The sequence below is a fragment of the Neodiprion pinetum genome, chromosome 2 (genome assembly GCF_021155775.2).
Source record: "Neodiprion pinetum isolate iyNeoPine1 chromosome 2, iyNeoPine1.2, whole genome shotgun sequence".
Taxonomy (NCBI): domain Eukaryota; kingdom Metazoa; phylum Arthropoda; class Insecta; order Hymenoptera; family Diprionidae; genus Neodiprion; species Neodiprion pinetum.
In genome coordinates, this window is record NC_060233.1 from 23,389,922 (window position 1) to 23,416,551 (window position 26,630).

Below are 26,630 nucleotides of genomic sequence, written 5' to 3' on the forward strand. Positions count from 1 at the left end.
CAGAATGAAGTTAGCACTATTACTATAACGATGCATATTTAGAAGAAATCGTTACTTCACACCTTTAGGAATATCTGAAATTTAGTAAACCATCATCAACAAGATATACTCTCATTGAAAAGACCACTCCTTGAAAGTCATTCTAAAACAACACAATAATGATTTTTCCTCTGACGTTTTGTTATGTTGACGTTATTAACTTCAGCCTCGTGGCATTAATTAACAACACGTTTGACAGCGCACCTAAGACACCTGTTCAAATGATGGCTTGACTGATTGTACCATGTCCATGTACACCACTACTATAATCGAATACCACACAGCCATCCCTTTCTACAACATATTTTTTTCTTGCTCCAAGATCTCGTATATATTAGAGGAATAGTCTTGAGCGCTACAGCTTAATCGTCTAACATACAAACATGTCCATTCCTAGTATTTACGCTCTCTGTCTGATTATGAATCTGTGATGCTCCCACTTATATTGCGCGCTCACATTCCTTGCCTACTCTATAAGAAATATTTTTATGACATCGGCACTCAGTTGAGATTTGACGGACTAACTCTTTTCTTGACTAGCTAACGTAACGCTAGATCTTTATTTTTCGTTTCACGTACCAAAATTTCATCAATTTCAGTTTGTTAAGTTTAGTGCAAATTGTATGTTTCGAGACGGCCAAGATTACGGGTTGGTTGGATTGTGACCTGATTCACGTTATTTCGGTAAGTGCAAGCACTTCAAATTTTACTGAAAAACCTCAAAAACTTTCGTGGTGTGATTTTTGTCAGCTATTGGCTGAAGCGATATTTTAATTTTTCGAATATTGATCGCAATTTTCCCACCGGTCTCCTTGCCATGTGTAACCGTATATTTGGTTTAAAATCAGTCCAGTGTACACGGAGAGAAGAAAAAGAGTAGATAAGAAATACTATATTTTTAACTATAAATCTAGCAGATGTTACACTCCAAACACTGGTTTTTACTGAATCTAAAGTAAATCTAATGTACGTATGTATGTATAAGTAAGTGTGTGTCTGTAGCTAGCCAAACTCCATGTATAATATTAAAGTTAATTCTGCATTTTACGAAGTAGATTTTACCAAAAAACCTGGCGTGTCTCTCTATTCTTACATTTTTCGGTAGAATCTGCTCTTTTCTTCTCTCTGACAACGAAATCGAATACTTCAATCTTCACTCCAATTGTCACACACTAGTTTTGTCCGCAAAAATGTATTTCACACATGTGTACAAAACACGCATGTACAGATACTTTGCATATCAATCCATAAGTGTTAACTGAAGTTCGGAAAAGAATGGTGAAGCAGAACGTAGTCGTATCTTCCTTATTGAATTCCGCCAAATTGATTCTCAAATAACGAAATTGGGATTTTTTTATTCGAACTTGAACTGTCTGAAAGTGGTGGGCCAGGTCCGACCGAAACGTCGTAATGAATATGTACACACCATTGACCTTTACATAAACGAAACCTCATCGCCTTAAAATATAACTAAGAGTTGTTGATTGAAATTGATTGCAATTTCTGTAATCGATTTTACACATATCAAGTCAAATCTGAATGAATGTGCTGTAATCTCTGCAAAAGACATAAAGTTAGTAGCGACGTCGACCACAATTTTATACTTCGTTTACGTGAATTTCTCTTCGAGATATGCCAGATACGTAGCAACGTTTTCCGCCAGCAAACTTTCTAATGCCGTGTGTTCTAAACATTATGCAATGTAAAACCAGGTTTGAATGAGAGTTGTTTTCAATTTTCTATAATAAATTTGTGTTCCATGGCAACAAAAAGATCTATCTCGATGGCAATAAAAAAAAATTCTCCATATCAAAACACTCTTCATTCTGGAGTGTATAGAAGGAGAGATATTTTAGGGTTATAAAAAGTGAGCTGATTTTAGGTGCAAATAAGGGTGGCGCTGTTGAACGTAAGTCGCCCATCTGAAGTTAGTGTAAAATATGTATGTCGGAGAGATAACCAAACGTGGCACAGGGGCGCCCATGATTTCTCTCGCAGGAAGCCTTGTTCAACATAATTTAATACAGTCCTAATCAATAAAAATGATATCACTAATTAACATATGAAGTGAGGTAATTCTTCGAAGTAGGTCACGTAGAACCGTTAATTTCTTATAACAACGTTTCGGTCGGGCTGCCTGCTGACCATCTTCACGCTATAAACAATAATTTTTTATGTCATATGTTGTCTCTTATTTTTTTTAAATGTTTTATATAAACCTATTTGAATTTATTAATATTGATTTGTACATCTCAACGTTATAGATTTGGATTACATGTGTCATTTAATTATATTTAGCTTAGCTAGGTGTATGTTTACATTTAACAAAATCTATAAATAACTGAAACAAATTAATATTTATGAAGAGAAAGTTAAATTAAGCAAGGATTATAAGAATTTTTGTATCGGATGTTTTTTGTTTACTTACTTAACTTTTGACAACTTACAGATTTAGATGTTCATACTAACACCATTACAAACATCTAAGTCTGTAGGTTATCCAAAAGAGAAATAATAAGAAAGGTGTTATTCGGTGCGGCGCAATATTCCAAAGTCAAAGAACGACGTGTTATACTGCGCAGCAGTATAGGATCGCGCACGCGGTACGCTTATGATATTAATTCCTCACAGATATTCGATAATAAAGCAACTTATAGTCAAATCAGAGAAGATATAGAAAAGATAATAAGACTCAAAGATAAACTGTGAGAATTTTTAAGCTAACTAATGATCATTCACTAACGAGAAACAACACATAATCAAATTCAACCAAAGTCAGGCAGTTAAGGTAGTACCGTAATAGCAGCAGTCCTCAACTTCCAGAGAAATATCCCCTGTATAAAACATTATAACTAAAGTAAAAAGTAGTTGAGATACAGTAAACCTTTGTGCCTCCTCTCACATGCGCAGAAGTATAAAAATTTTCCCATTGCGTCTTTTGTCTGACTTGGCAACGTTGCATTCTACCTCAGTATCTCTTGCCCCTCAAGCAGGTGTTGTAGAGAAATGTATTGTTATGAAATCAATTTGAGGTTAGTTATAATTGGAGACTGAAAATAATACTCAATGACTTCGCGATTAAATTTAGACATTTATTTCAATTCGTTGGGCCTTTACGGCATTTTAAACTTCCCGCGTAGGGCAACGTTGCCAAGTCACTATTTCTCACGGGTCAGGTTATGAGAGAAAGTTTGAAAATCATTAAAAGCAACAAACTTTAAGAATTATTTACAAAAAAATGAATACTGCTTGTTTATGTTTTTTTTGAAAAAAATTACTTGTTATATCCTCAATTAATAATTCTCAGTTTTTAAAAAAAATTCTAAGAAAAGTATAGCTGTTATTAAATAAAATGCTCACTCTAACTACGGTCGGGATAGGGAATACATGTAAATTGTACGACTTTTGATCGCTAATATTGCAAAATTTAGTACCGCAAGGACTATTAAAAAAAATTCCTACGTATAAAGGACACTTCAAATTATGTGTATTCAAAAATTGAAAGATATTGTAAGAAAAGTGATTTATCACGGTACTACCTTAAGAGTCAACCATAGTGATATTTGATAGATCAAACGAACTTACCTGAATTGAAGTTCGATCTAAATTATATGCTGGTCTCGTCCGAGAGGATTACAAAACGTAGTATTGCTAGTTCCACTACGATGCCACCACATGTTCAGAGTAAAAAGAGAGAATACCCTCTCTCTCTATCTGCTTACGTCTATGCTTCATAATTTTTAAAGTTTAAAATAATAAAATAATAAAATAAGGAAATGACAGTTTGTTACTTAATATTTCCTTGGGGTGGGGAGCAGTTTTTAGGTAGAGCTTTGGGGTGGGTTGTAATCCTCTCGAACGAGACCAGCATATAATTTAGATCGTACTTCACTTCAGGTAAGTGTAATGTATTGATATACATTCCTAGTTGCATATGTATGTGTGATACCGTAGCGCCTCTACTCTCACGTTCAGAGAGCGAGTCAGTTGTGTGCATGGCTCCGACAAGCACATATGTACTCCGGCATGCTCGTTGCATAGCCGTATCCTTATACATAATAAATCCATACGTTAAATATCATCCCGCTGTGTTGTGAGTAATCATTTATACCCTTACGTTACACCATTGATATATAATAACTGGCGACGAGAAAAAGAATCCCGCGTACTATTACAGATAAACCTTTACCACGCGCTCAAAAACTATTTTGAGGTTAGTGGCAAACACGTGTTCGGGAAGCAATTGAAGATTTGCAGTTAAGCGTAATACGGAAAGGCGTATTACGCAGTGAAAATTGTTCTAAAAAAAGAAAATAAATCGGTCACTATATTTAGTCGGAAGGGGCTAATAGTTCATAAAATTACATTCAAAGGAGCAACGTTGCAAACTAATGTCGAATAAAACAGGCTGGATACAAAATCTAAACAAAGGAGAGATAATACAAGAATTACAAAACAGAGGTGTAGCATTTGAAGAGGGTGAAAATTATAACACGTTGCGTGAATTACTTAGATCAGAAATAAAAAAAAGTGAAAAGAAAGAAACATCAGAGCAAGCAGCGAGCTCACAAACGCAAGTAGACGGGTCGGAATCAAAAAAACCAATTAAGAAAACTACGTTACCTACACAAGAAAAGGTAGCAAACGATAAGTCCAGCAGCGACGACACTAGCAACGTCGATTCAGACAAAGATAGCGATATGGGCGATCCACATTTTCAATTTAACTTAGACGACGATTGGGAGCTGTTTGAAGATAAATTAGATTTCTTTTTCACCGCAAAAAAGATCACGGACGAGTCGATTAAAATAGCAAACTTGGTTACGCATTTAAGCGACGACGCACACGCACTATTGAAACAGCTCGTGGCTCCAAAGAAAATAAAAGATACTTCGTTCGCCGAAAATATAAAACTCATGTCTGACCACCTTAAACCAAAACCATCAGAGACAATGGAGCGCTGCACTTTTCACAAAGCCAGTCAAAAAGAAAACGAAACTATTGCTGATTTCGTAGCGCGCCTAAAAAAACTATCGCTATATTGCAATTTTAGTAACCTGGATGATGCACTGAAGGACCAGTTTGTTTGCGGAATAAAAGATAGAAATACCCGAGTGAAACTGTTTGAAGAAAAATCTCTGACATTTAAAATAGCATGTGAAATTGCTACCACTCGAGAGTCAGCAGAAAAAGACGCCGCATCTTCAGAAAATGCATTAGATACAAGAAATGCAAAAGCAGATGTATTTGCATTACGCGGTGCTAGACAACCATGGCAGCAGCATCGAGGCAGCAGTTATCAAGGAAGAAACCAAGGATATAAAAATAACTACAACGGAAGACAGCAGCAACAACACAGAAATCAACGATCATCAAGCGAAGCATGGCAAGGTCAACGATCAACGCAGAAAACAAGTGTAGTGAAGTGCTCTTGTTGCGGCAAGGGAAATCACACGCGTGAGGAGTGCAGATATCGTGATTTGGTGTGCCATCAGTGTAATGTAAAAGGGCATTTAGCCCAAGTATGTAGTTTTACGGGAAATAAATTTCCGACAAATACAAATGTTAACTTACTGCAATCGGAAAATGATGAACGAGTCGAAGAGTCAAGCGAATATGATTTTTTCAAATTGAATCTTACTGAATATAACGAATATGAAACTATAGTAGATTGTAAAACAAATATTGTAAATGACGATGTACCGCATGTTAATGTAAATGCAAATCCAAAATTAGAAAATGACGCTTACAATTGTGCTAAGGTTAAGAGTAATGAGAGTAATGCATTATATAAACATACAAGTAAACAAAATGTTGAAGCAACCCCTATGTTTATATTATTAAATGTAAACGGCATCAATGTTTATTTTGAAGTTGATTCGGGCACTTACGCTACTGTTATTTCAAAAAGAATTTATGATCAATATTTTTCAAACTTGAAATTACATAATACAACAAGTGAATTGAAAGCGTATTGCGGTCAACCACAAAAGCCACTAGGCGAATTAATCGATGTAAAAATAGTATTTAATAACGTAGAGAAAACTTTAAATTGTTTTGTTTTACCTGGGCCGGGACCGGCATTAATAGGTCGATTGTGGCTAAAAGAATTTGGAGTGTGGCCTCTTAATTTACCAACTTCAGACAAATGTCAATTATATAAAATAGATAACTTGTATGATTATATAACAACAAAATTTGAAAGATTATTTAGCGACACGCCGGGTGTATATAACAAAAGTTTTATAAAGATTCACATAAAAGAAAACACAAAACCTATTGCGCTAAAATGTAGGCACGTAGCATATGCCTTAAAACATCTTATTGAAATTGAATTGAAAAGACTAGAAAGGTTAGGACATATTGTTCCAGTAGAATTTTCAGAGTGGGCTACACCAATTGTTCCGGTACCAAAATCGAGAGATGTTATCCGTATATGCGGTGACTTTAAACTTACACTAAACCCTCACATAGTAATTGATAAATATCCGCTGCATACCATAGATGAAATTTTTGCAGAATTGCAAGGTGGCAAATTTTACTCGGAACTTGATATGAAACATCAGTACATGCAATTTCCTGTAGATGCTAGCTCCGCGGAATTATTAACTATTACAACACATAAAGGGTTATTTAGATATACAAAAATACCAGAGGGGGTCTCACAACAACCAGCAGATGTGCAACGCAAAATGGACGAAATTCTACGCGGTATAAAAGGCGTTATCGCTTACCTAGATAATATTTACATATCAGGTAAAAATAGAGAAGAGCATGATGATAGTCTTTTAAAAACATGTGAAAGATTAGACGATTGTAACTTACGATTAAATAAATTCAAATGTAACATTTTAAAAAATAAAATAGAGGTTTTGGGTTTTACAATAGACAAAGATGGATTACACAAATCCGATTCAAAAGTAAAAGCAATGGTTGAAGCCCCGCGCCCTAAAAATGATAAGCAACTAGCTTCCTTTTTAGGTCTTGTAAATTTTTACGCTCGATTCTTAGAGAATAGATCGACAAAATTAGCACCCTTGTATGACTTACTGAGTAAGAAAAAGCTAGAATGGGATGATGCATGTGAAAATGCATTCATATGGCTAAAAACTGAATTAAGTGCACAAAGTTTTTTAGCACACTATGACCCATCTGAAGAGATAATATTAGCATGCGACGCGTCAGACTATGGGTTATCCGCGATTTTATCGCACCGTTATAAAGATAAGTCAGAAAGGCCAATAGCTTACGCTTCTAAAAGAATTGCAATCAAGGAACTAAAACGTAACATAATTGACAAAGAAGCGATGGCTATTGTCTTCGGTTTTAAAAAATTCTACCAATTTATATTTGGCAGAGTGATAACTCTCCGCACTGATAATAAACCGTTAGAGCTAATATTAGGGCCTAGGAAGGGATTACCTCAAACGGCAGACAATAGATTACAAAGGTACGCGTATTTCCTTTCCGGATTTAAGTATCGAATTGAGCACGTAAAGTCTGAAAATAATGCAAATGCAGATGCGCTATCGCGTCTACCGATTGAGGACCCTATAGATATTTCAATTATGTGTAATCAAGATCCACTGTATATAAACTTTTTTGAAGATTCAGCAACAGCTTTTGATAGCAAGATGCTAGAATCTGAAAGCAAAAAAGATGAGGTTCTAAAAAATGTAATACGATATGTAACAAGAGAATGGCCTTATTTTGATGACTTATCGGATAGAGAAAAACAATATTATAAAATTAGATTTGAACTTACAGTAGAAAAGGGTTGTCTGTTTTGGGGAATACGCGCGTGCATTCCTGAGTCAATGCGTTCTACTATCTTAAACGAGCTTCACGCCACACATTTTGGAATGGTGAAAATGAAAATGTTTGCCCGCTCGTATGTGTACTGGCCAGGTATAGACGCCGAAATAGAGAATATTGCAAATAATTGTAAAACGTGTTTAATCGAACGTAAAGCACCAAATAAAATGCCACTCACACCTTGGCCGTGGCCTACCAAAGTGTGGGGACGAATACATTGTGATTTTGCCAAATTTGGAAATGATACGTATTTGATTGTAATAGATGCGAGTAGCAAATGGCCAGAAATAATAAATTGTAAAAACAATACGGATGCGAAAAGAGTCATAAAAGAATTCAAAAATCTTTTTGTTAGATTTGGATTGCCTATGCACGTTGTAACAGACGGAGGGCCTCCATTCAGAAGTCTAGAATTCTTAACATTTTTAAAACTAAATAATGTTCGACACTCCTTTTCGCCTCCGTACCACCCAGCCACAAACGGTGCGGCAGAAAACTTTATACAAACCTTCAAAGATAAGGTAAAAAAAATAGTAAAAGGGGGTAAGAGTGTAGAATATGCCACAAATCTATTCTTATTTGATTACAGAAATTACCCACACATAACTACAGGTAGAAGCCCGGCGAGTATAATGTACAACCGCGAGATAAGAAACAAATTCGATACCTTAAAGCCAAGTGCATCTGATTATGTGGAATGCCAACAAAGGCGTCAAATATTAGCGAGAGCCGGTAATCGCAATGTTATACTCGAGGTTGGCGATAATGTTTATATGGATGCGCACGGGGTAAGAGACGAGAAGAGAGTTCATGGTAAAATAGTTAAGCAAACTGCGCCGCAAACCTATACTGTACAAGCAGACTCGGGTGAGATGCATAAACGACACTCAGATCAATTAATAAAACCAATGCCACGACGCTCTCCGAGGCTTCTTATTAAACAAGAGGGAAAGTTGTAATGTATTGATATACATTCCTAGTTGCATATGTATGTGTGATACCGTAGCGCCTCTACTCTCACGTTCAGAGAGCGAGTCAGTTGTGTGCATGGCTCCGACAAGCACATATGTACTCCGGCATGCTCGTTGCATAGCCGTATCCTTATACATAATAAATCCATACGTTAAATATCATCCCGCTGTGTTGTGAGTAATCATTTATACCCTTACGTTACACCATTGATATATAATAGTAAGCTCGTTTGATCTATCAATTATATCTGGTCTCGTTCTCAGAATTATGAAACGTAGATGTTTAGAGTTCTCTTTTATTTTATAATCTTTTGAAATACAATCTGAAAATACCCCTTTTTTCATATATATCTCTCTCTATATATCTATATATATATGAGGTATTCCATGCCAACTGAGAGGACATTTTTCCTGACCCCCGCCAATTTGCTTCATTATTTTTTATATGATTCTACAACCTAAAAAAGCACTCACCATTTTTTTCAGATTTTTCGTTCCAAACATTCTTTTTTAAAAAATGTTACAAGCCCTTTTATGGTCCTAAAAAAAAATGTTATTTTTTACAAAAATTCACATAATTTCTGGGTCCCAAAACAAACATTTTGAGCCGTAGTTCAGTGTGGAGAATTGATTTTTTGTATTTTTCAAATATTTTTTTAGAGAAATAATTTTTCTTATTTTGTATGTATACAAATTATAAATTAGCTTAATTATTTTTTATATGATTCTGCAACCTAAAAAAAGCACTCACCATTTTTTTCAGATTTTTCGTCCCAATCATTCTTTTTTAAAAAAATAATGAAGCAAATTGGCGGGGGTCAGGGAAAATGACCTCTCAGTTGGCATGGAATACCTCATATATATGTGTGTGTATATATATCGTACATATATTTCGACCATACATATAGTCGATTTGTGGCTTAAGTAACAATAGCTTTATAACTTTGATTATTACTAATATACTAATAGTAATAGTTTGGCATTAATGAAGCAACATTTTTATAAGAACACAGCCTCCGCAAACGTTCTTCCGGTTTCTTTTAAGGGTCGGTTATAAAATGTTGCAAATACTTGCGAGAATTTCGACCAACCAGCTGTCTCTTTAATTACATTAATATCTACGCCCTTTCGTAAGGCGGGCGAGGTCGACGCGGGCCGAGTACAATAGGCTGTAAATTCCTCGTTTACCCCGCTCTGCGTTAGAACAGTTTTTATCCACCGGCTAATTGTTTGCATAGAGGCCTTTTTGTACGGTTTCTTATGTGATTAATAACTCGTCACAGTCTTTTCTCAAGTCTTTGGTTACTTCCAAATATCTCCCTACTGTACTGGCTATACGGAAATGAGGTTTTTCTGAGAAGAAGGGAAGTTTCAGAACAGGTTGTTTAACTCCTGCTCTGGAAGTTTTCATAAGGTCCATAATCTCTACCTCCAGGCCATCAGATAGTCTTTTAATATTGCTGATTTTGATGAGCGATAGCATTTGGAGTCTGTGAGCCGCGCCGAGAGCCAATAGGGTAACTAGCTTACCAGTCAATTCTGATAGTTTTAGAGTTTCTAGTGGGTACAATTTAGATAGGTAATCTAAAACTATAGTCGGGTCCCACGTTCTGTTGTATCTAGGTTTCGACGGACGGCATTTGTATACTTCTCTGAAGAATCTCTTCAGGATTATATTTCATGGAAAATTTTCTTTCGCTATCAGAGATATTGCAGCTGTCATGGAGTTCAAGGAACCGTAAGATGCTCCTGTCTGGAATTTGTTCGAAAGAAATTCCAACCAATCTGTTTCCTTAAAATAATAAGGATCGATCTTCCTTGTTTTACAATATTGCCACCAGCTCTTAATTGGGCCTGAGTATTGCCTTACAGTTGCTTTGGATAAGGAAGCCATCAGTGTTTCTGCTGCAGGAATCGAGATTTTCCTCTTTGTAAATGCTGTCCTGATAACTTGCCGACAATCAATGATAGTTTGTTGACCAGAGGATATTGGATTGATCTGCAAGGCGATAATAATAAGTACCTGGACGGTTGTAATATCAATGATTCTTCCAAAAGGGGGGAGTAGAACCTGGGGAACCAAGGCTGTGAGGTCCAAAACGGGGAGACCACAATACCACAGGCTTTATTTTATTATTTTTTACAGAACTCTTGGTATAAGAGAGAACGGAGGGAATGCGTAGAAACGATATGTAGACCAGTTTAATGTAAACGCGTCAACGAAAGATCCTTCGGGATCTTTGAACCATGAGCAAAAAACCTTGTATTTATTATTAACCCTAGAAGCGAAAAGGTCTATCGCTGACTATCCAAAACGTTCATTAATTTGTTCAAAGGCTGTCTCTCCGAGTGCCCATTCAGTGTCTATATTATTGAGCCTTGATTCCCTGTCTGCCTCGACGTTCTCCTTCGAAGGGATGTATGATGCGAATATTCGAAGACTCCGCAGTTCGCACCATTGCCAGATCTTTTTTGCAAGATTATTCAGACGTGGATATTGAATTCCACCTATACGATTCACGTAGGAGATTGCCGTCGTATTGTCTACCCGCAGGAAAACCTCGCAGCTATTTAGGTCAGGAGCAAATGTTTTTAAGGCTAAAAAGATAGCGAGCAACTCCAGATAATTGATATGACACGCTTTCTCCTCAGCTGACCACAGTCCATGGGACCCTTCTCCGTTATAGAAAGCGCCCCATCCCGACTGCGATGCATCTGAGTAGATCATTCTCACGAACATATGTGCATTAAAGGGGTTAGAAGACGACACAATATTTTATTTCCACCACGTGGAATCCTCTTGTAGAATCTGAGGCAAGTTCATATGAGCCTCATAATTGTTGTCATTAACTAATAATGCTAGAAATTTTTGTCTTTCAAAAAGCTTAGTGTACAGCCAACAATATTTGATAGCTGGGCAGGCCGCTATCAGATTACCTATAAATTGGGCGAAATTCCTTATCTTGCAAGATTTTGTGTTGCTGAGTTCCTCAATCATGTTCCGAATCTCATGTCTTTTGGACTCTGGTAACTCCGGGGTGAAATTTCTGGAGTCCAGGATGAACCCCAAAAACTGACATCTGTTGCTGGGAGACAGCTTACTTTTCTTTTCGTTAACAATAAATCCAAGTGCTTGCAAATAGCTTATTATATAAACCACATTTGATTTGCATGATTCAAAATTTCGACCTATACATAAGATGTCATCCAGATAGATAACCGATACATAACCTTTTGTACGTATTAAATTTACTACTGGCTTTAGAACTTTAGTAAATACGAAAGGTGCTGTGGACAAGTCAAATGCTAGGCAAACAAATTCATATAAGTGATTTCCAAACTGGAATCTAAGGTATTTACGGCGTTTTCGATGCATAGGGATTGAAAAATAGGCATCCTTAAGGTCTATATGAGCCATGTAGTCTCCCTCTGTGACCAATTTTGATGCCATTTTAACATCTTCTAACTTGAAGTGTTCTGCAGCCATAAACTCATTCAACCTCTTCAGGTTTAAAAAGAATCTCTTACCGCCATCTGGCTTGTCGACTAGAAAATATGATGAAACAAATAGTCCTTCCTCATAACTGCACGGGACTATAGCGCCTATATCTTTCACCTGTTGATAACAGTTTGATATTCCTGTAGCTCCTTGAGAGAGCCAAATTTCGCATTCGGAGGTTTTCAACCCTGGTGTACAGGTTTGGTAAAGTTAATTTTGTATTACTCGATACAGTTTAAAACAAATGTACTATTGGTAATCAATTTCCATTTGTCGAGAAAGAATTTCAACCTTCCCGCCCTCTTATTTATCTCTAAGTCTTCAGTTGGTGTTCCTTCCTGTGAAAAGATGTTTTGTCCTGGGCTTGTGAGGTCGAGGGTTTCTAGCCCAGTTTTAGTTTCGTCGATATTTTGTTCCTGGAGAATTTGATGGTCGAGGATTTCCTGTTACCCACACCCCTCTGTCCCAGGTACCGTGAGGGTGGGGGTCTCCAATTTAACTGATTGGATGGTTTCAGCGAAACTTTTTTGAAAGTCGTCTTCTGTTTGAAGTCAGCAGCTATTTTTTCCATAGACTTTGTCGACTTGATTTTATCAGATAGATTTTCTCCGAACAGAAATCTATCTGATTTACTTTTTTCTAAAATTTCTCTGATGTTTTTCTCCATTCCAGGAAGAATAAAAGATTTTCTTGACAAAGCCTCCTGGTGATGTGATTCAGCCCATAATATACCTGAGTCACACAGGTATTCCAATAGCTGATTCTTGTCCAATCCTTCTTCGCCGTTCTCATCCAGAATCAGAGAGATAGCCAAGCCCAGGGCTATCTCAAGCATCGCTGAGCCCGTAAGGCTCTGTATTTTAGAAGCAAACTTGTCCCGCTTTAAGGATGCGTCGTTCATAGTAACCGCAACCTTGGGATTCAAAGTTTGCGCCTCTAAGAGGCAATTGCCAGCTCGAGGATATGTTTGTAGCAGATCTTCATTGACCTGTTTTTTCAGTACTTCTGAAATCCAGTTGGACCATCTCGCTGCTGATTGCAGGTGTAAAACCCCCACGTTTGAGTCGTCGACTCGTGGTCCTTTCCAAGCATTCTCAATGTATCCTCATCAATGCCTGGCCCAGGGTGTGACAAAGCAGGCGCACTGAGCTGCTCGTCTGCAGGCGACGAGGGGTTCGTAACCTCCTGATCGTCGACTACTTGGTTAGGCCCTCCCCTGCTTGGTGATGGCGCCAACTTCTGACCCGTTTCAGCTGGCTGTTTGCAGGGGGCAGTCGATAAGTCCCCCGGCCCCTACATCGACTGTGATGGTTCACTGATTGGGATTATTTGGTTGGGCCCACCCCTGCTTGTCGATAATGCCACCTGCAAACCCTTGCAGTGGACTGTTGAAGGGTCCCCCGGCCCTTTTATCGACTGTTGCTGTTCGCTGGTCAGACTACTCGTCGTGTGTAGGACATGTAGCCCGGTCAATCTAGACATTTGAAATAGCCAAAATTGGGGGAAAGCTGAATTTTTGTGGAGAGCTTGGGTTCACCATGAGAAAGAAAGTTTCAAAAGTCCCCATTAATCCCATGTGCGCTACAAAAGTTATTCGGGGTCAAAGGTCAAAATTTGAGGTTTTTTGAATTTTTGTCGAAAACGGTGAGTTTTATTGAACAAGTACCTCAGACTAAAGTTGTGGATCCTAAAATTATCGACAAAAATGGTGCTTATAATTTTTTTTCCGAGAGTCACCATTTCTGAGATGTCGCGATTGTAAGAGTCACGTTATACATGATATGCACACATTTCCACGCCACCTGTGAGGTAGTGTACTCGACGCGTTTTTTTTTTTACGTGGTTTCCCCAGTAAGCCTATTCCACGAACTATTATAATGTAATTTTCAGGGACAATACTTTTTTAAATGCATAATGAATATTGATATTGATATTGGATATTGACTTTAATTGTAATTTTGATTTTTTTCATATTTTAATCTGATTCATACTCTTCAACGTCTACTTCAACAGTCATGTCTTGTTCGATTTCTTCTTCTTCTTCCCCTTCCTCTTGCTGGATGTTCATCAATTCTTCAAATGCAGATGAACCAGTTATCTCTTCATCAAAATCACATGAATCTTCCTCTGTCGTATTTAATTGGACATTTGAACAAGACTGACCTTGGCAATTGGTACATGCTGGAGAACACAGTAATCCTACTTTTTTGCAGCCACATTTGCCACTGCAACCTTTTTTGCAATTGCAAAAAATAGAATTAAGGCGTTTTTCTGGAGCGGGTGGCAGTAAATTTTGAATCGGTTCCAAAGTATTATCTATGAATTTTCAACCCCAGTCTTCTGGGTTAAGTTGATTGCCCAGCCATGTCTGAACTTGATAGAATATTTGATACAAGCGTTGAATAGCAGATGCCGATGTTGGGGGGAGACATCATAATTGTACTTGCTTCTTGTGTCGAGTATTTTTGACAAAGGTTAAATTTCGGTATTTATCTCGACAATCAATTTTTTTTGGAGCTCCATAAACAGCAAGGAGAAAGCGAATTCCTGCTGTAATTATTGTTTGTGGAGAAGAATCAGTTTCTTTAAATACTTTTGCGCAGTCAATCATATCTTTTTTTTCGAATAATTTTACTACTGAAGTTTTGCCCTTTCTATACATTGCTGATGTAGTATTTATGTTGTAGTTAAAGTAATTTTACATAAAAAATAATATAAATATGACATATGATAATTTTTTGTAGTTTTATTGGAAAATATTTGAAATTTTTGATTAGTGTTATTTTTGATCGCTGATATCGTTGAAACGGTTGATCTGAGGAACTTTGACCATCAGACATTTTTTGTAGAGCGTGAAATTTCCTACAAATCTCTTTTTTAAGATTGTTGTTACAATGAACCGTTCCAAAGTAATAGAATTTCAAAAATAAAAAAAAAAATTTCCCGATTTATTTAAACGGAAAATAAAGAAATGGATAGAGGCAAACCTTACTATTGATATTAAGAGCTCATATTGGCGCCAAAATTTTTGTTTTCAAGTACACTATCAATTTTGGGACACCATAAGAAAAAAAAATCGTCTTTTTTTGAAACACCCTAATATATACACTATGTATATATACTATATATTAGAGTGTCCCAAAAAAACCGACTATTTTTTTTTTTTCAAAGAACATTGAAAAATCGTCAGAGTATCTTTAGAAAATTACCCTGTGAAAATATAAGCTCTTAATATTAATATTTAGAGGTGGCGATTTGTAATTTTCTATTTCCCATTTAAATAACATGGGAAAATTTTTTTTTGAACTTTGGAATTTTGTGATGGGATAACGAGCTACTTCATAAGTATGACAAAATCAGGTCTTATAGGAAATTTGATGCTCTACAAAAAAGGTCTGATTGACATTTTGCGTAAATCCAGCCGTTTCAAAAATATCGAGCCTCAAACTTCGGACTGTTTAAAATTATGCTTTTTTTTTTTCGTAAATACAACAAAAATTAATTTATATGTATTATAAACTCAGAATTATCAACTGAACAATAAATATATGCATATATTTGACGGAATGCAGATCCGAAATTATTAATAATTTGACGAATGATAATTTTTATTGATTTTTAGCGAAAAATATTTACTTACCTAAAAAAATTCGTAGAAGTTTATTATAAATTTATTTGTATTATGTATTAATAATATATTTACTATTTGCATAGTCATATGTTTATAGTCTATTTCACTTCATATCAATTTTCTTCTGTTATCTGCTAAGTTAAGTGGATTAGTAATCCCAATTTCGGTAGGATTAATAATACAATTTTTATTTGCGCCCTCTACCAACTATTGTACATAATTGCCTTCCAAGCTTTTGTACTATTATATGTTTCTTCTCGTATCATTACGCTACTGATTACATTTTATTGTGATAATCGTTCAACTTGACAGTTTATTTATTAATAGGTAAGTAAATATTTTTCGCTAAAAATCAATAAAAACTATCATTTGTCAAATTATTAATAATTTCGGATCTGCATTCCGTCAAATATATGCATATATTTATTGTTCAGTTGATAATTCTGGGTTTATAATACATATAAATTAATTTTTGTTGTATTTACGAAAAAAAAAGCATAATTTTAAACAGTCCGAAGTTTGAGGCTCGATATTTTTGAAACGGCTGGATTTACGCAAAATGTCAATCAGACCTTTTTTGTAGAGCATCAAATTTCCTATAAGACCTGATTTTGTCATACTTATGAAGTAGCTCGTTATCCCATCACAAAATTCCAAAGTTCAAAAAAAAATTTTCCCATGTTATTTAAATGGGAAATAGAAAATTACAAATCGCCACCTCTAAATATTAATATTAAGAGCTTATATTTTCACAGGGTCATTTTCTAGAGATACTCTGACGATTTTTCAATGTTCTTTGAAAAAAAAAAAATAGTCGGTTTTTTTGGGACACTCTACTATATATGCTATACATATACTATGTATATCCGTGACATATGCGTGCATATTATATAGAATGTAACACGTTCGACTTTCAGAATCGCGATATCTCAGAAATGATAATTCTGAGGAAAAAAAGTATAAGTGGATAATTTTATGATCTACAATTTTGGTCTGAGCTATTTTTTTGATAAAATTAACCGTTGTTACGTCCGTGAATGGAGTTTACTCCTGAGCGGTAGGAGTAAACCGGTTGGCTTCACTTTTACGAACTAGGTGAACCGGAAATCAGTATGAGGATCGAATAACGTAGGGTTTGTTTGAGATATTACTTATATATTTATTTGGAAGAAGCTGAGATGGCGGTAAAAACGAAGTGTGCTGTATGAAGCAATGTAAGAAGTCTAGATGTGAAGTTGTTGAGAGTTAGAATAGGAGTGTCGCTAGAGAATTGAAACGTACGGGTGCAGAAAAGGTGTGAAGACGCTGAAGGAAGGGAATAGAATTAGATGAGTAAGCGCGATAGTGAATAGCGTGATACTAGGTAGAGATAAGAGGACAGGACAGAGACCATGAGATTCATATAAGAACGGTGGGAAAGTTAGCAAGTAGGAAAAATAGAGAGAAGTGGTATGCTGGACGTAACGCCATTAACGAGAAAAAAAAATCGAAAAAACCGAAAATTTTGACCTTTGACCTTGAATAACTTTTTTAGCACCCATGGGATCGATGGGGATTTTTTTCTTTTTCTTTATAATGGTAAACCCAAGGTCTCTACCAAAATTCAGTTCTGTCGGAATTTTTGTGTTTCGATCACTATTTTTATGGCTAAATTAACCGGACTACGAAGCCATGGTTGTGAATGCAAAACGAAAAGACCTATGCGTGCAGCCCCGGAGTTGAAAGTATTTTCATATTCTGAAATAGCTACCATTTCATTTCTGGTGCTATACTCCACAGCTTTCTTCGCCGCTCCCTTTAAATCAAAAGGATTGAAAAAATCGTCAAGGAGAGAACTTACACTCTTTTAATTTCGAACTTTGATATGAATATGCTTTAGAACAAGCAGAGATCCTAAGTTTTCTAACAGAAAACCATATCTCAGAATTTGACTATTTTTCCGTTAGGACGCCCAATTCAACGATAGCAATTTCTGTAAGCAAAACTTGTTGACGATAAAGATCCAAAAGGATCTCATCTGCGGTATTCAAACTATCAGAATACAATTCAGATTCTTTCGAAAACAAAATTAAAGTCAATGCACATGCCTCACAATTGAACTGTCTGCTGATCGAAAGAACTTTGTCAAATACAAAACCCAAAACTATATTAACAGCACGCTATGTTTCGGTTGAATTATGTTCTCGAAGGTATGCTAATAGAGCACATGGTTGGTCTGCAAGTTTCAGGCAGTAGGGAACGACTTATGACTTTTTGGAGACTTTAAGTTGAAGTTCTGCGTGATGACAATGCCCTTCGAATATAAATTTTTACCCAACTGGATATCTGTCAGTAACCCCACTCCTGTTCCAGACTAGTTGAACTCGAATCTGAGTTAATGAAATAAATCAGGCTGTACACGTACTTGCATCTTCCACCTGTCTGTGACACGCATGATACAAATATCACGCGTCGATCAGGGTTGAGCTGCAAAAAATCGAGGTATATCAGATAACGTTTGTAATAAAAATATTCATGTAATAATATTTTTCTTTAGAATCAACTGCATAATTGTAACAATCGAACTTCTATACTTTAAAATCACATTTGTGTACTCCGGCTTCAACTTCTGAATTTCTGAAAACATTCTATTAAATTAAAATATTTCACCAACTTACCTGCAATCTCACCTTGAATGGAGCTGAAGAGACAGACGTTTGGCAAATGACACTACTGCGTATCAATTCACTCACCTCTGCATTACGTAGCTTTTCTACTCGAATGACGTAAGATGCAGCTAACGCTTTTTCTTTATGTTCAGTTTCCATATCGAATTTTATTGAATGACTAATGGCCTGATAGCCTGTTCTTATAAGTATAGTAGGCGCTAGATAAATGGCCATTAAGTATAAAGCCATGGGAGCGAATGTCCCTCTACACGCACGGTCACACATAACACCCAACGCGGCATCCCCCACCTCAGCGCGCCCGTCTCCCGCTGCGCAGTACTGTCATCCCCCCCCCCCGCCCCTCGCCGCGCACGGCTTTCGCTTCCGACGCTAGCAATGGGAGCATTCGGCAGCGAGCCATTTCGGAGAATTCTCCTCTCCTCAGGCCCCGCAGTAAGGCCATATATCTAGCGTCTACTGTACATCCATTTTTTCGAGTGCTGAAAGAATCGACGTGCGAGATAGATTCGAATTGAAATCGCCGCGGTCAGCTGTTTCCCGCCCGTCAGAACTATACAACTGACAGAGGGGGACGGGGTGTGCTTATTTCATCTGTAGACGTTAAAAGTACGTTATGATCATTTTCAGAGTTCTGGAATATGGTTTCTCTCCATTTCTTACCGCTTCGCAAAGATTGCCTATAACCTATATCCCTTTTCAATTCGTATATATCATCTAACAACTCGCATATACTCGTACAATGCATTGTACATTCATGCAACGGAGAACGCCGGTACCGGTCACGAGTGGCGCCACTTTTCGTCGTGCACAAAGCGAATACTCCTCCAGTCGCTTATGGCTGTTGTTCAGATGATTATACACATCTCCGCAAATCACTTTAGTTATCCGCGGTGACGTGGCGCACGCGTAGGTCGCGCATAACGCAAACGGATGTCAAGTACATTCCATAGTGAAGAGGTTTGGAACATCATTAGATTCATGCCAAACATGTTACTTGCTCCGTCTCAGGCATATCCGATAAAATTTTCTCTCTTTGGGATATCATTTGTTGCGAAAACAACGCCAGTTAAATAATAAATACTTATAGCGATAGCATCAGAAACAGGAACCAATCCGAAAAATTGATCAAATATCAAGTTTCCATCAAAATATCTGGTGATTATAAAGAGATGTTTGAAAGAACTCACGTCTGTCAATTTATTTTCTCGTAAAGACTGAACAATCATCTCCAAACTGATCACGCCAGTTACGTTCTTGATGATCTGCGTGCATTTTCTTCTGCTACACGTAATGTTTTTTGACCACCTCGGAATCTGTGGCGATTAATTGTAGCAGCGGAACCATACAATCGATTACGTTCAATGCTATATTGCGTTCGGGTATAAACGCCGGTAGCCGAATTTCCGTCTTTTTTTCTCGTTGAGACAGCAGGGTAGTTTTTTAAAGCAGGCTGACATACAAAGTTGCTTTACGGTAACGGCTTTAGCTTTTGCACAATGCTTTTCGCTGGCATCGTGTTTTCTTAAATTCGATTTGCCTCCAACGGTTGTACATTCTTTGTTGCAAATTTTGAAACGCAATAGCAGTCGCCTTTTGCGCTTTTGCATAACAAACGTTTAGGCGGGATCCAGGTCCTAATTCAAATTATATATTTGTATAGAGGTGTGTTCAAAAAGTAAGGTGACTTTTCTAATTTCGCGGGCTATGTCCGTTCGATCTTCGATTTTTTTTTATGTTATGTTGGTACACTTGTCCCGAACATCTGTACACAGTTTCAAGTGTATAGCATGTTTAGTTTGTTTTTGACAGATACAAAGGTGAGACGTATTTTGGTGTGCTCGGCGATTTTTTGCTATCAAGAAAAATGGATCGAAGAATTTGCATCAAATTTTGTGTAAAAAATGGAATTAAGTGCTCCAAAACACTTGAAATGTTGACAGTGGCATACGGTGAGTCTACTCTTAGTAAAAAAAACGTTTATAAGTGGTACAAGCTCTTCCAAGATGGCCGAGAAGATGCCAATGACGAACCTCGCTCTGGACGCCCCAGCACGTCAACAACAGATGAAAACGTTGAAGCAGTGAAGAAAATTGTTTTGGAAAATCGTCGAATCACTATCAGAGAAGTTGCTGAGGATGTTGGCATATCGGTTGGCTCGTGCCATGAAATTTTTTCGGATGTTTTGGGTATGAGACGTGTGTCAGCGAAGTTTGTTCCGAAACTGCTTAATTTTGACCAGAAGAATCGTCGCATGAGCATCGCTCAGGAGCTGTTGAATGACGTCAATGATGATCCTGATTTACTCAAAAGGGTCATAACTGGTGACGAATCATGGGTATATGGTTATGACATCGAAACCAAAGTCCAATCGTCCCAGTGGAAGAGCCCAGGAGAGCCAAGACCGAAAAAAGCACGCCAAGTTCGATCAAATGTCAAGGTTTTGCTAACTGTTTTCTTCGATTACCGTGGCGTAGTGTATCAGGAGTTCTTACCAAAAGGTCGTACGGTCAATAAAGAGTATTACCTTGAAGTTATGCGCCGTTTGCGAGAAGCAATACGAAGGAAACGTCCGGAATTGTGGAAAAACAATTCGTGGCTTTTGCATCACGATAATGCACCTGCTCACTCATCGTTGCTTGTGAGAGGTTTTTTGACCAAAAACAACACCACAATCATGCCTCAGCCACCATATTCACCGGATTTGGCCCCATGCGACTTTTTCCTGTTCCCAAAACTGAAGAGACCTATGAAAGGACGGAGATTTGCAACGATTGAGGAGATAAAGACTGCATCGCTGGAAGAGCTCAAAGCTATACCAGAAAGTGCTTATCAGAAGTGCTTTGAGGATTGGAAAAAGCGTTGGCACAAGTGTATTATATCTGAGGGGGATTACTTTGAAGGGGACAACATAAATATTGATGAATAAATAAATAGATTTTCATAAAAATATAAAGTCACCTTACTTTTTGAACACACCTTACTCGTATATGAGTCAACGGACTGTTGTCGTTTTTTCCAGCTCGTTTATGCATTTGTTCATTGGACGATGTACAGCTGCATTCGTCTGAACTCAGCCCAGCGAATAAATAATATTTAAAGGTGTTTTATCAATTAAGATTTCATGATCAAGGTAAAAGAAAAGGATGAAAAAATATATTTTATCTTTATCCTATCCGCACGGCATGAGTGTACATCAAATCGGATGGTATAAAAATGAAATAAGTCCGCAGTTATGAATCTTACTGTCAAAAGATTTTGGCAATTGGTATTTTATTATTCCACCTATAAAAGAACGAAAATTATCCACGTTTATACACGATGTGAAAAACCTGATTACACGTCCCTAAGCACTGGCCGCAGGATAAAACAGGAGTCAAAATCTCTTTACACCTTCTTCTTGTTTCGCGAACTTTTACGAAGTCTGAAATGTTTTGTCTACATATATTAAAAAAATGAAAGAGCTCGAGTTGTACAACAATTTACGCTTGGAGTCTCACAACGTGGACCTCTCGCTCACCCGCTGTTCGGCTGTCAACCCACGCACCATTCTGCCTTGGGTACATCAGATTCCTTGCGTGGCGAATCCCCGTGTCTGTGTAAGAAATAGTTGAAACTCTGTCGAACGGTGCCCTCGCATCTTACCATATGCCCGTTATAAATGGGTATATATCAAGTTTCCACTAGTCTAGGAAATCTGAAGGTTTGTAACGAGATTGAAATTGAATTAAGGTAAATTTAAATGTGGTTCAAGTCCATTCTCATTCCAAGCCCCCTATTTCAGTTCCGGTGGAGAGTCGGTAAATGTTAAAGACCTCGAGCCAAACGAATACGCACATATGTACAGAACTATCGGCAACTGTTCTTTAGTGTTACGATATCAGCAATCGAGAAATTTCTTTAAAAATAGTCTAAGAATTCTTAATTCTTAGAAACTAACAGGATTCTTTAGACTTAAGAAATTTCTTAGATAGTCGCAATGCTGAATGTGCCGGGATGAGCAGTGATCCTGGCAATCCCAGCCGATTTTCGGCATGCTACCGTCACATGATTTTCTCTTCATCCGGTGCAATCGTTAATTGAGCCAGCAGAATCACATGAGACGGGTCAGCAGTTAAGATGGGCGGTAGTCCATCTTTCTTCGTCTTCTCCTCCATCGTTGACATATATTGAAATATCGATCCGTGAAGCAATATGTAGAGGGATTGCGGTCCGCTGCTACGTGTGAGAGAGGAAGGTGTATCCCTCACGGTATTTTGATTGATGCGTAAACAGATCTTATACGTGGAGCAACGATAATTGGATATAATGATCTTACTCACAATGTTGCGTGTTCAGACCAAACTTATCCATTCCTTTCCCATGTCCGTGCGCGCTTTCTACCCCGTCTGATACCTCGAATCTCTACCGCTAACAGCAAGCCGCGGCAAGTTTAGGTGCGATCGCGGGGGTACCCGAATCGGTGGATCGTCGTTAATAGCGAAAGATGGCGCTGATCGTTAGATGAATGGCGATAAATAACCCGGAATTGACGCTCATAGCTCTCAGTCTGATCGAGTCTACGGTAACGATAACATCGCCGCGGATCATCTTAGGTATTCTCATTTTCCCCATCCTCTCAGTTGAGTCTCTGTTTCTTTCTGCTCCAATTACAAACAGCAGGTTCTCGTCAGTCAATCGAACTTCCGTAGGTTCACGCCTTCAGGCCTCTGAATCTCACGGCAGCTCTCTACATGCGAGACAAAACCATTGATCGTACACTTACACCTCATACACTCTTGACACGATTTTATTACTATATAATAAGGGGTTTTTATGCCTCATCGACTTTTCCCCTACGAGTTAATAAATTGCAATAATTTTCTTGGCTCAATCGAGTGTTTTGATTACTTTATTTCGTTCCATATCTCATCCTTTAATTCTCATTTTTTTACTATAGAATCACGGAAGCCTTTTATATTGGGAAGTTTTCCGACTCTACATTGCGGTATTGATATAAAAAAGGTACAGATCCTCTGCCGACTCCTTACTATGCTGGTACTCTCCGTGCTGACTATTTCTCCGGCGCTGCACATCGGTACTCGTTCATTGGTCTTATACTGAGACGTCCTGGTGGCGATGGCTCTTGTACCGAATCCCCATATTGCATATAACAGGTCGACGTGGTCCGCTACTCCGGGCTTGTTATCACACCGCAGCCTTTCGATAAAGCATGTGCATCAGGCAAACACGCTGTGGCTTAATATTTGACGGAATAGTTGGCGATATGGTTTGTTCAGCCCCAGGCTGATAAGAATCGTCGATGGGAGCCTTCGTTGTGGTTTGACGCACAGCCCTGTATGCCATCGGTGATGCATCTAAGCGGCAGTAGCGGTATTCGATGGATCGGTTCCTGGCCAAGAAGTCTAAATTGAAGGTCTTCGTTGTGCAATACGCACGACCCTGTACACAATTAAGTAGGAATCTATCTGAAGTTGGATTAGCGATATTCGGTCTTCTGTGGCTGATGATATGTTGCTGTTGACCTGGCCCATGACCTCGGCGCCACCATATCCGGTACCCTCGTAGTGCGATACAAAAGTAGAAAATAGACAGGTATTAGCTTAATGAATAAATCTCTCTTAAAATTAGCAAGTCGTTTCTTTGGGGTATTGGCCTCAGACGTGCCATTGTTGTGTTAACGCTATTCTGTAGATGAAGCAGTGCTTTGTTATAACTCATGTGACGGAGTACAAATATATATAGTATGTATGTATAATGACTTAACTGACAAACTAAATACTAAACTTCAGCATTTGATAAACTCGTCCATTCGTTTCATTTTTAATTTACGTCGTGATGAACGCATTACTCCTTACCGTCTACAGCTGAATTGGCTAAATGTGAGCAATCGTCGAAGATATTTTCTTGGCATAATGACATACCGTATCCTCTTTATGAAATCACCTCTCTATCTAAAGCTTCTCCTTCCCAAACTCGACCGTGATCTGTGACGTTCTTTTCGACTTCCTTCTTCCTCCATTTTTCACATCCCTTTTCATAGAACAGCAACGTATCACTGCTCGTTTCGACTCACTGCAGCATATCTCTGGCACTCTACCAGCTAATATCACTTCCTCCCCTATTGTAAATACATTTAAATAACAACTTTGTGCAAATTTTTTGCAGTTAGAGCAGGGTTTGTTGAGTGCTCAGGCATAATAAATTCATTTATTAAATTCAGTATGAATTATTTCCGATTTCTTCTTGGTTCGGCTCAGGTCTGTGTATATTAACAATATATCATTGCAATATCCTTCTTATGATTTCCAGTCCTATGAGTCTCTCTCTCTCTCTCTCTTTTTTTTACCGATATTAGTGTAGTTTTTCGCTGTGGTCGAAGTGTAACGGCTGTCAGTTTGACGTAGATCAGCTGATTCTGGGGACAGATGATTCGTTGTTGACCGACGAATTCTATTGGCGCTTAACCTGTCGTGCTCGGACTATTGTGTTGTGCTGACTATCCTTCTCTTACGGTCAAAGCAATACCGCCTAGCTATCTTTCTGTGTGTTGGTGATCTATACCGAGGTTTCACACTACTCGTCGCTGCCTGACCGTAATGAGTTTGGGCCCAAATCGCAGTTCCAACTGTAAAAAGTTTATAACCTCATCGGGATCTTGCAGCTCTTGTCTCAATAAAAGACAAATACCTGGTGCACTCTCCTCGCGTAACGTCTCAATGGCTGGTTCTAACAAGGGTGCGAAGGACAGTGGGGATAGCCCGTGTGCACAGCCTTCGTTATCGGATATCATGAAGGCTATTCAGGCTAATACAGCGACACTACGGGAATACAAGGAGAGCCAGAATCGCCAAACCGTGGAAATAATAAAATCTTCAGAAGCGTGTCACGAAGTTACTCAGGCTAATTCGGTCAGGATTACTGGGCTGGAAGCTAGGCTGGTGGAGGTGGATGCGGGAGGTGAATCCACTCGGGATGCCTTGTCTAACTTAAAATCACAGGTCGACGCGTTACAGGTGGAAAATAATAAGCTTCAGCAAAAACTGGCCCTCAACGCAGTAGAAATCAGTAGAGTTCCGTCTAGGGATAACGAGGACTTGTGTAACATCCTCTCTTCTGTCGGCGATTCACTCGGACTTAACATCAAGGCTATGGATGTCAGTTCGATATACCGTCTTCCGTCCAATGATGCAGCTCGTCCATCCCCGATCACCGCCGTTTTCACTCGTCGTGACACAGCGGTACATTTAGTAGCTAGCGCCCGTAAGCAAAGGGGTAAACTCACAACACATGATTTACAATGGAAGGACAACGAGGTTCACGACATCTTCATCAGCGAAAGTCTGACGCCCTTATCACGTAAGCTCTTCGCGGCGGCAAGGGCTGCCAAACGAGCGAAGGTGGTCAAGTATGCCTGGACGAAGAATGGCAATGTTTATACGAGGGAAAAAGATGGGGCTCCGCTTATACACATCTTGAAGATCGCCGACATCCCAACTAGACCCTCATAGCAACTACTCTTACTTACCTCTTGTTTTGATTACTTGCTTGTTCAGCTGCTCGCATTAGGATTTTGATTTTGTTTACTGCGTATACTTTTTGCTTTGTATTCAAACTGCTCATGCTATGGGTTAATCCTTTTACATGGTAGCCTTTTAGCTACTGTTGATAATCACATCAAATGTATGGTCACTGTTTATTTTTGTGCCGGTCTATTTATCTATGATAAGTTGGGCTGTGACCCATCAGCTTGTTTTGATATTCTTGTTGTATATTATATTCGCAATGGCTGTGTGTAAGTATATTGATGCCTCCCACGTGAACGCCCAGTCGTTGGTATGTCATATAGATGAGTTTCGCGGCTATTTCTGCTCAAAACACTATTATCTAATTGCTGTATCGAAATCCTGGCTGAAACCACATATACCTGATCAAGCTGTTCACCTGTCAGGCTACAATATTCTTCGTTGCGACCGTACCGTCATCGGTGGCGGGGGTGTAGCGTTGTA

At 38.2% G+C, this 26,630-nt stretch overlaps 1 protein-coding gene across 1 annotated transcript in view; it reads left to right on the forward strand.

Moving 5' to 3' along the window:
• The first annotated feature begins 428 nt into the window (after nt 1-428).
• The window catches only part of LOC124212784 (ornithine decarboxylase-like), a 93,991-nt gene continuing 67,789 nt past the window's right edge, over nt 429-26,630 (forward strand). The window contains exon 1 of the mRNA XM_046613231.2: nt 429-723. The gene's annotated coding sequence lies outside the window, so the exon portion shown is untranslated. The remainder of the gene's footprint in view (nt 724-26,630) is intronic.